Source organism: Empidonax traillii, unplaced genomic scaffold (assembly GCF_003031625.1).
Source record: "Empidonax traillii isolate 1590-97213 ecotype Southwest subspecies unplaced genomic scaffold, ASM303162v1 scaffold17:size2698205, whole genome shotgun sequence".
Taxonomy (NCBI): domain Eukaryota; kingdom Metazoa; phylum Chordata; class Aves; order Passeriformes; family Tyrannidae; genus Empidonax; species Empidonax traillii.
The window spans coordinates 2,059,864-2,069,806 of record NW_020955210.1 but is presented as its reverse complement, the minus strand read 5'-3'; positions in this window follow the sequence as shown (position 1 = coordinate 2,069,806).

Sequence of the window (9,943 nt, the reverse complement as noted above, 5' to 3'; positions counted from 1 at the left end):
TTTTCCCTTTGGTGGGGGAGGGTAAAAGAGCAAGCTTTTGCACTTAAATATAATAAGTATTCCAAGAGGTGTCAAGTGGACAGCAGGTCGGGGATGGAGAGGAACCTGTGCAGGGAAAACCTGGGTGGCAGGACAGAGCAGAGAGATGCTCAGCTGGAAGCGGGGTGTCTCAAGTCACTGATGTCAGTGATGCCTCTTGAATTTCAACGCAAACACGAGTAATATCTCCTTCACTCGGCCCAGCTGCCAGAAGTGCTACCGGACTTCTGGGGCCGGGCTGCCCACGTAGGCTTTGCTTTGCGGGATCCGCAAGAATCAACGAAATTTTCTTCACTTCAGTGTCAAAAGAGACAAGCCCTGATTTGCAAGGGGAGGCGGCCATATCAAGAGCCGAGCTATCTGCAAGGGAGCAGGGCTGTCTCCAAAGGCTCCCGCCGATGACTCTACTTCTTTCATTTCCCCGCCTGCCATATACTTTACCTTTTGTTTATTAGTGTAAAGGCACAAAGCAAAACAGATGGCCTTCTTCCAGAGACTTGGATGTGTTAAAGTGGCATTTGCATGCCAATGAGGGCATTTCAATATCGAAATCTGGATCTAAACATTGCTGGGATCCGGATCTACAACTCGGTTCCCCCGGTGCTGACTTAAAGTGTTGGAAAGAGCGGCCATAAATTATAGCCTAAATGCGAGAGAGAAGACACTTTTACGTGTGCCAATCTGCGGTGAGCGATTCGCGGGCAAAGAATCCCGTCTCCTTCCAAGACCGAACCCCTGTTATGCACATATATATATAAATATATCTATAATCTTTTTCCCGCAGTCACGATTGATTTCGAGCAAAGACACCCTAAACATCCTGATCCTGGTTTATTTTTCTAGCGCTATTATTATTTCGATACCATTAGCCTTTCTGGTCAGGAGGTGCGGGGAAGAGAAACGAAAATCTCTAGACTTAGAGTTTCTACCACAAAAATACCGCTAAAAAAAAATATCACAGCATACATTCGTGCTTTGACCTGATGAAGACAGTAATTTGCCCTTCAGGTCGTAAGGATCCTTTTGTTTCTACTCGTTGTAAAATGTATTTTAATTTTTCTCTCAAGGATCTCCGGGGAAAAAAATAAAGAAAAAAACCCCAACTTATCAGAACCCACCAACCCTAACCGCATCCAAATGCCAAACGGAGTTTAGCATCTTCCTATCATACTTAAGGCCATTTCTGCTGTTCACCTTTAAAGTTTACTTTTGGAGGCTATTGAGATGCTTTGGTGTTTTCCTCTGGGGCAATCAGATTGAAACCGATCAATATTTACTCAGTCTGAAAGGGCTGTTGAAAAGGCAGCTAACAACAAACTGCTTAGCTACTCTCCCCTCTTTAATCTCAGGTTCACCGAAAGTTCAAGCAGAAATGAATTCGGTGATGGGTCACTTTAGAATAAATCCCAGTAGTTAATCTCACAGCCTTGGTAAAGGCAACAATTACAGAGTCATCCCTCTCTCTCTCGCTGTCTCCCCGGCAGCGTCAACTTTCCTCTCATTTTTGCCCACCAGTTTTTTACTGAATTTTATCCGCTTTCCGCTGTTTTGCAGAGACAGCGAAAATTCGGCATCTCCCTCCCGCCCGCACTGCAGCCGACACCGGCGTTCAGGCGGGTACCCCCGGAGAGATACAAAGGTGAGGGAAACAACCCCTCCCGCAAGGGACTCGACATTTTCAAACGGAGGTCCAGAGGTAGGGGTGCTTGAGACTTTCTATTCAGCAGTCACGGTGGGCGGAAGAGGGTGGCTGGAGACGCCCCCCGCTGCTAGAGGCGCTGGTGGAGCCGCGCTCCCCTCTCCATCCTTTGTGGGAAAAGAGTAGAAATCTGGGCAAAAGGCGATAGACATCGCCGTTAATTGCAGAGATTCTTCAAAGGTCAAAGTTCACATAATCACTGCATAAATGCATTCTTAATAGGGATTTATTAGTAATTCTCTAATGGCAGTTCACGTTTCGGCTACAGACTCAAGCGGGTTTTCACTGGCGAATAGCTTCTCAGGACAGGTGCCCCCTCCACTGAGGCATTGCCGGGAGACCCCGGGTACGAAAGGCGATGCGTTCTTGGCCAGGCCCCGGGAATACACCGAACGGGGCCGGACGCCGGGGCCGCCCGCGGGAGAATCTGGGCGGCAGTGCCGTGCTGGAGAGGGAGCCTAGGGAGGTCGCTCCCGTCCGCGGCGAGGCCGGGCCCTGGACCCGGTGGGAAGAGGGGCTGTCATTTTTTTGAGGAGGGAAAGAGGAGTTTAGGAATTTTTTTTTCCATTTAAGTTTAGGAGCAGGGTCTCATGTTTGTTTTTCCTTATCAATTAGCTCCATAAGATCACAATAAAATTGGTAACCACAAAAAAACGCCCCATAAATAATTAACTTAATATCTGAATAAATAGGCATATAATGTATTTTAAGTCTTTCTTTCTTTCTTGCTTGCTTTCTTGCTTTCTTTCCTGCTTTCTTTCCTGCTTTCTTTCCCTTTCTTTCCCTCTTTCTTTCCCTCTTTCTTTCCTTCCCTCTTTCTCTCTTTCTTTCTCTTTCCCTTTTCCCTTTCTCCTTTTCCAAGACAAACATTCCTTTTCTCCCACAGGCACATTACTTGGCTGACTTTCACTGTTAACATTATTCTTTATGGTTTATGTGTCATAAAATATTACAGGTCACAGTTACTCCTGTTTCAAGCTCAGAAAGACCATTGAAGTCGATGGGTGCTCTGGGGAAAAGAAGTCATCTCTTATGTCTAGGAATTTGGGGACAAATTTCTTTGATTTTGATCATGCAAGGAGCCCTCTTTGCCATATAACTTCAAAAGGATTACACATTCCGTTATTGCCTACAGAAATGGGCCTGGAAAATGCATCTGTGACTCTTTTTATAGGACATATTTTAAACATTTGTTCCACATGGAGAATGTTTTAACTATTACTTTCACAGTTATTTTGGCTTTTCAATCTACTTTCCTTGAAAGTGTATATCTCACAAAGTTAAATCGGGAGTACAGTTTCTTATAAAAATGCATTCAAATAATGATCAGACTCGACTATGAGGAAACCAATAGGCAGGTCATGACTTTTCCGAGTACCCAGTTTTTATAAATATAAACTCAACGTATTGCAAAACTTCTCCTGATGAAGAAAGCAAAAGTAGCAAAAAGAAAAAAAAAAAAAAAACCAACCACAAAACCATAACAAAACCCAAATACAAGACCAAAAGAGGGACAGCGGGAGGTATGAAGGCAATCTCAGTTGCAAACTCTTGTGCCTATGATGTGCCTACACCTACAGATGTGGTTAGCCAGCGGGAAGCAGAGGGATTAGGAAAATACAGGGACTCATGGAGCGTTTTGCTCGCAAGAGTTGCAGGAAGCACCCGAGAGGTGGAGAGCCGCGGGACCTGTGTGCCCTGCCTCGGTGTTTGCCCTGGTGCCTGTCCCGGTGCCTGCCCCGCGCCCCGGTGCCGGGAAGCGGCTCCTATTAGCATCCGATAAGCTTGGCTTTGCCCATAAGTACTTATGAGTTTTCTAATTCTATCCCACGCGGCGTTGTAACCCGGACAGTCTCTCGCCGACAGAAAAAAAAAAAAAAAAAGAAAAAGAAAAAATAACAATATGCTATCGACTATTATAAATACATAAATAAAAAATAAATAAATCCAAGGAAATATCTACTTTAACTGAACACTTTGCTACCGCGTTTTTGCGGGGATCGATTGCATTAGCAGCTGTCTTCAGGTTTGATCTTCGGAAACTACTAATACGAGGAAAATCCGTTGTGTGAATTGTAAAAACAGCGGAGTGGGGCCGCGGCCGCTCCGCGCCTGGCCCGGGAGCGGCGGGGGCGCTGTGCCTGCGGCCGCGCTGCTCCGCACCCGGTGCCTCGGGTCTGTCCCTCGGGACATGGCTGTGGGGCGGCAGAAAGCCAGGCTCACCCAGGGGTACCCCGGCGCCCTCCCCGCTCATCTGGGGACGCTGCGGGCCGCCTGAGCTAGCCTGAGGTGGCACCGCAGCGCTGAGCCAAGGATATCTCTTCTGATGTCCTTTGTCTACTAATACAACCATCACCAAATCCCAGATAACCTCCCTTTCCCTCTGTCAACACTCCTCAGCTCCAGCCTGTGCTGGGGGAAGAGGGATGGGACCTGCCATCGGGGTCCTGTAGCAAGGGGATGCCCCTTTTAGGGGTAACTTGGTGATAGATGTTGACGTTTCTAGGGAGCTTGGTAAACAGAAAGTTGGACTGGACTTTTTCATAGCCCATGTGGTTTTCATCATTCCCCATCAGGCTCAGACCAAAGGCAGAAGCTTCCCTCTTCACACTCCTCATCCCCTCTCATCTTCAGCAGTCACTCAGCCCTGGTGACAAGGAATAAAGAGCAGAGAAAACACAGGAGACCAGGTTCCTTAAGAAATGAAAAGAGATGGGGGTGAGGATGAGGCTGGTGGTGGAAATGGGGAGCAGAGAAAATCGCTCCTCCACTGCATGCCAGAGAACCTTCAGGTGCAAAGCACACCTGTGTAAATCACAGACCCCCTCTGGGGACAGAGCAGTAGGGGCATATTGGAGGAGTCTTGGAGAACAACTACTTGTCCAGACTTCTCACTGCCTTCATAAGAAGGTGAAGGTCATAGAAAAGGCTAAGGCACAGAGGTGGGAATTTCTACACAGTTTTAATTGAAACTCCCCTGTTCCAATAAAATGAAGCTTTTTATTTAGTTTTACAATAGGTCTGTTAACTAATTCCTGTGCGAAGCATCAGTTGCGGTGGAAATGCCATCCAAGCCTCAATTTATTTCCTTAGTATAGTTGTAAAATATTCCCAATAGCATCCAGCAAAGATAGAGACTTTGACCAGACTACACTGTTTTGCAAGAAATAAAATCCCTGAAGCACTGCTTTACACTATCAGTGGATTTAACATCTATGCATAGTTCTATGGACAAGTGGATCATAAACCAAAATGCATTGGTTGGGGTAGTGTTGTGTTCCTCACGCTGTGCTGGGGGGAAAAAAAGTAAGTAAAAAAATAAAACCCTTTAGAAACTGAAAGGTGATCCCATCTGAGCTGAGCCATCTGGGAGCCATGCATATTTCACTGTGCAAAAATGTTATCTTGGAGGAACACTCCTTACAGCAAACAATATTTACATGACCAATATATTTAGACATAGAAGTGGGTATTGCAGACAGGCAGGACCCCCTGGGGCTTTGCAGTTTATTACACCCCCCTGTATATTTTGTATTTTATATTTTATATTTCTGACAGTGCCATCAGGCAAGCAGGGATTATGAAAATTGTGGGTGAGGTAAAAAGGATCTGAGAAGACCTGTATTCAATGACACACCTCAGATCACACTGCACAGGAAACATGCAGTGTCTTTATCCATACAAACATGCATGTTCCCCCAGAACTTAAATTCATGTAAAGAGGCTGCTTCTTTCTTTTTTGGCACCTCACAAACTGAAAGATTTGAATGTTAGCAGAACGTGTACCCGACATATGCATTGGCTTTGAGTGGGACCTACTGTGGCTCATTGTCCAGGGAGATTCAGCTCACCTGAGACCCACAGGCCGACAATTCAAAAAATTAACCTCATTGAGCCTGGTAATCCGCCAGTAAAGATAACTCTTTTCCCTTCAGATCACACCTTTCTCACCTCAGGGTGTGAACAACATAGTAAAGTATATAAGGAACACAGACCACAACACACCAAAAATTCTGCTGAGGCCCCTCTAACAAGACAGATTGGAAATCAGATGAGAGACGCTAGAAATCCAGATAATCTCCATGTAATCCCCTGGTAATGTGTTTCGAGACCGGTCAACCATACAGGTTGACTCCTACTTTTGCTGGAGCTGAACAGAAGAAGACACAACTGTTACCTGGGCTCTGAGTCAGATCCTAACTGCAAACTGTATTCAACAAAGGGGAAAAATTTCTCTTTTGCTTTTCACTGAGAAGACAGCAGGACAGACTGCGTGCTGAAAGCCATGGAAACCTAACAAGAAATCTTGTGCTAGGATATTCAGGGTTTTTTTGTGTAACATATGTAAGGAGTCCTGCTCGTGGAAGGGGAAGGTGTTCTATTCAAAATATTTACTGCTACCAGAAAGAACAATTTTTCTAACCCTATCCTGCAGGTATGAATCCAAATAAATGCAAATCTTTGAAGTTTGAATACAAATTTTAGCTGGAATCTGAACTATTATCCTGTTCAAAATACAGAAATGGAGGAGGTCCTTTTGTAACTGGTCTTAATCAGGATTAAATACAGAATACATAATGTCACTCTCTTCTACAAATATTTTTTATCAAAATCAGTGGAGTTTTGCCTTACATGAATTTTTTAGCCACTAACCATTTTTCAATGTGACATTTTTCAAATTAAAATAAAAAATAAAAATTAGTTACTACAAATGCTGCATTTAAAGCAACAGTGAGCCCATGTTAACACTGATTTCTCAGCGTTTCCTTCTCTCTTTCTTTATGAAACTTTTGTACTCTGTCAGTAAAATACTATCTTCCTTGATAATAAATATGCTGTTCTAGGTTAGGATGCTACCATTTCCTTTTCCATGTAATTTATAGTTATATTGATTCTAAAGCTGTGGTTCTCTATTTCCCCCATGTTGTATTAAAAATGAGTTCTAATTGCAAGGCAAATAATCTTTGATTGAAGCACTTCACAGAGTATTTTAATTGTAGCTAAGGAGATTTTATTTGATTAATAGAGAAATAAAACTCTTGAATATTTAAAATTATGATTTTCAGTTTAGGAAAAATAGAGAGATAGAGAAAGAAGGGAGGTTAATGGAGCCAGGGAAAATGTTCATAGATCAGCATGAGCAGATGTTCTTTTACTTTTCTGTCAACATTTCTGGTTTGTTGTGCATATAGAAAAACAAGGTTTTCAACTCTCACCATGATTTCAGCCTGTTGCCAGCTTTGCTTGCCTGCAGGATATCTGCTTATCTAGCATGGGGGAAGGATCATGCCTCCTCCTCTTTGGTCTAGAAGCAAAACAACCTTTCACACTGGCTACGAGGTTTGTCACACTCCCCCCTCCTTCACATACACATTTTCAACCCTTAGATCTTTATTTCATAAAATTCCTTTCCTCTTAGAGACCAAAAAACTGGCCAGGAGATGAATGGAAGGGCTGAGCAATATTAACTGCATTCAGGTGCGTGTTGGCTGAGAGTAGAGGATAGAAACCTGGCCCCTTCCTTGAGGGCAGCATGCGTGTTCAGCCACGTGGGACAGAGATCCCCCATGCAGCTGTACAGAGTTCTCTGTGCCCCTGGTGTCTGCACTCAGCATGTAACTTCAGAGTGAGAAGGGTGCTGTCACTTCACATAGGAAATTCCAATAGCCATTTTCTTTTGTGAAGCGCCTTTGAGAACGATCTTACATGCTGATGTGTCTGAAGTGTCCATGTTGAGGGAAGAAACTGGTCTATGGATGCATGGGTGTGTTCTTTAGGATTCAAGAGAACGAGACACTTATTTTCATGTTTTTAATCCTTAAAGTAGGTCTTTTGCTTAGTGCAATTCCATATTAGTTCAGAGCAGTAGCACTAAAAGTTCTCCAGGGCAAGGAATATGTATCAGCCTTTGGAAAAAAAAACCAATCTGCATTTAAGTTAATAATCTAATTAATTAAATAATCTAAGATTTTACATTTATATCTGAGAGGGTAGGACTTTTTTTTTTGTTAATTATTATAGTAATAAAATATTTAGAGTAAAAATGCTAGTAGGCATCAGATAGAAAATTCCTTTTCATCACAAAAGGTTAACTCCTGCTGTATTTGTGCTATATAAAAAGGCCTTGCAGTTTCAGTGGGGGGTTTCTCAGAAAAAGGACTATGGAAGTAGCCCCAAAAGTCATACTACTCTTGAGGTGAAAAGCTCAAAGAGAAGAAGGAATGAAGCTTGTCAGCAGCCCTGTCTTGAGACACATCTGCTAGATTTGAGTTTGTCGGAAGGCAGGGACTGTGCTCTGCTCCAGAGATCCTGTCAGCTAGATCTGAAGGACATTCCTTGAGCTGTCACGTGTGAATATCCCTTTAACTGTGAGCAGGAGTATGTGTGCTTAGCCAGAACACCACCACTGAAAACACTGCTTTTTCTTGATCAGCAAAATGAATTCTAGATGCACTCAAAAGCTGAAAAGCTGCAAAATTTCTTTTCAGGAAAATGAAGGGAACCAATTCCTCTTTGCATACATCTTATTCTCCCATTCAAAAGAATTTTTAAAACAAAGCTTTAGCTAGGTGTTTCCCAGATTTTTATCCACAGTTGTGAGATAAGCTCTTTGGGATCTATTCACTGGTGATCCAAGCCTTTTCAGTTTTCCAGGCTTCATGAGCTTACAGTCCCCAGCCCTTGGCACAGTTCTTCCATTGCTGTAATCTAGTTAGGATGAGGCTGGTCAAAAGGGCAAGGCTTATGTGAGGAAAGAAGACGGACAACCATGCAGAGGCTCTGCTGGACATTGCTGCCACTGTTCCCAAGAATACTCTCTATACGGCAGTGGGATAGCTGGAAGGAGAGACTTGTGCCTAGGCTGGGCAGGAGCAGGGCCACAGCATAGAGAGGAGAGAATTCAGTGGTGGTGTCTCTCTCAGGCACAGTGTGAAATTGCTATAATACACAGAGACATTTCAAGTTACATTTCACGTGATGATCCAACAGGGCTGCTATTCCTTAATGTATTCTTTAATTCCTCTAGAGTTTTTATCCCATGTTTCTGCACTGTTTAGCTTGGATACCATCACCCATGGTTTTATGCTTTCGGATAAAGCAAAAGATCTTGTTTGTTCTAAGCATGTGGATCAAGTGATAGAAAATGAATGACTTGAAGATTTTTTTATACATTTTTTACAAAAGCAAATATGTTCCTTCCTTCCTCCCTCCCTCCCTTCCTTTCTTCTTCCCTTCCTCCCTCCCTCTTTTCCTCCTTCTCTCCCTTCCTCTTTCCCTCCCTCCCTCTCTCTAATTTACACAGTCTGAAAATGTTACCCTTGTCATCCAGGTGTGACTGTAAGATATATGTAGCTCCATTTCTCTTCTGGAATGCTTTGTGATATTTGTACTGGAGTGTGTGGGAAGGAAAGAAGCACGTATGATTTCCCCAGATTTCTACCTGCCTTTTCAGTGTGAGGTTTGAAAGCAAGGCTTTGATCTGAGCATCAAAAACTCTGCTGAGGGTAAGGATGGTGTTTTACTGTCATTGGATACTTGTTTGTTGTTTGCTGTTGATTTCAAGTCTTCCTCCACTTTCTTCAGTCTGGAATTCACAGATTAAGACTTCTGCTGTGGGGAAAACATGGAAATTGTTTTTTCCCCTGTTACAAAGTGTTTTCTAATAGTTGCCTCCTTTTCTGCTGTCTTTTCTTGTGCTTTAATATCTCTAATAAGTGTTACCATCTGCTTGGATGCCTGGTACTACACACTGTGAACAAGGCCAAGAGTTTCTGAGGGGCTGGAACAATGTTGTTTACTATTAGGCATAATTGAGATCATTGTCTTTGCCTGGGGCAGGTGGGCTGGGGCTGGAGCACACTTAGAAATGCAGAACATGTGGTGGGGTTCAGCTATTTGCCGTTTTCTTAAAAGGAAGTTTGGCTGTTAAGCTAGCAGTGCTTACTTAGTATGCAGGAACTCTTTTCTCCTGCCATTCTCTGGCCCCTAACATGCTTAACCTTAGAAAGAAAGACATAACATATTGTGATGCTGCTAACTGGTCGAAAGGCACTATCAATTTTAGTCCTGATAGGTACATGTCAGAATCAGCATAATTAACTGGAATGACAATCCTGTTAAATGTGTTTATGCCATTGCACTGGCAATAAAGCATGTGTAAATTTACAATTAAGGCCTGTCTTTCTTCCGTACCTTGGAGACTAG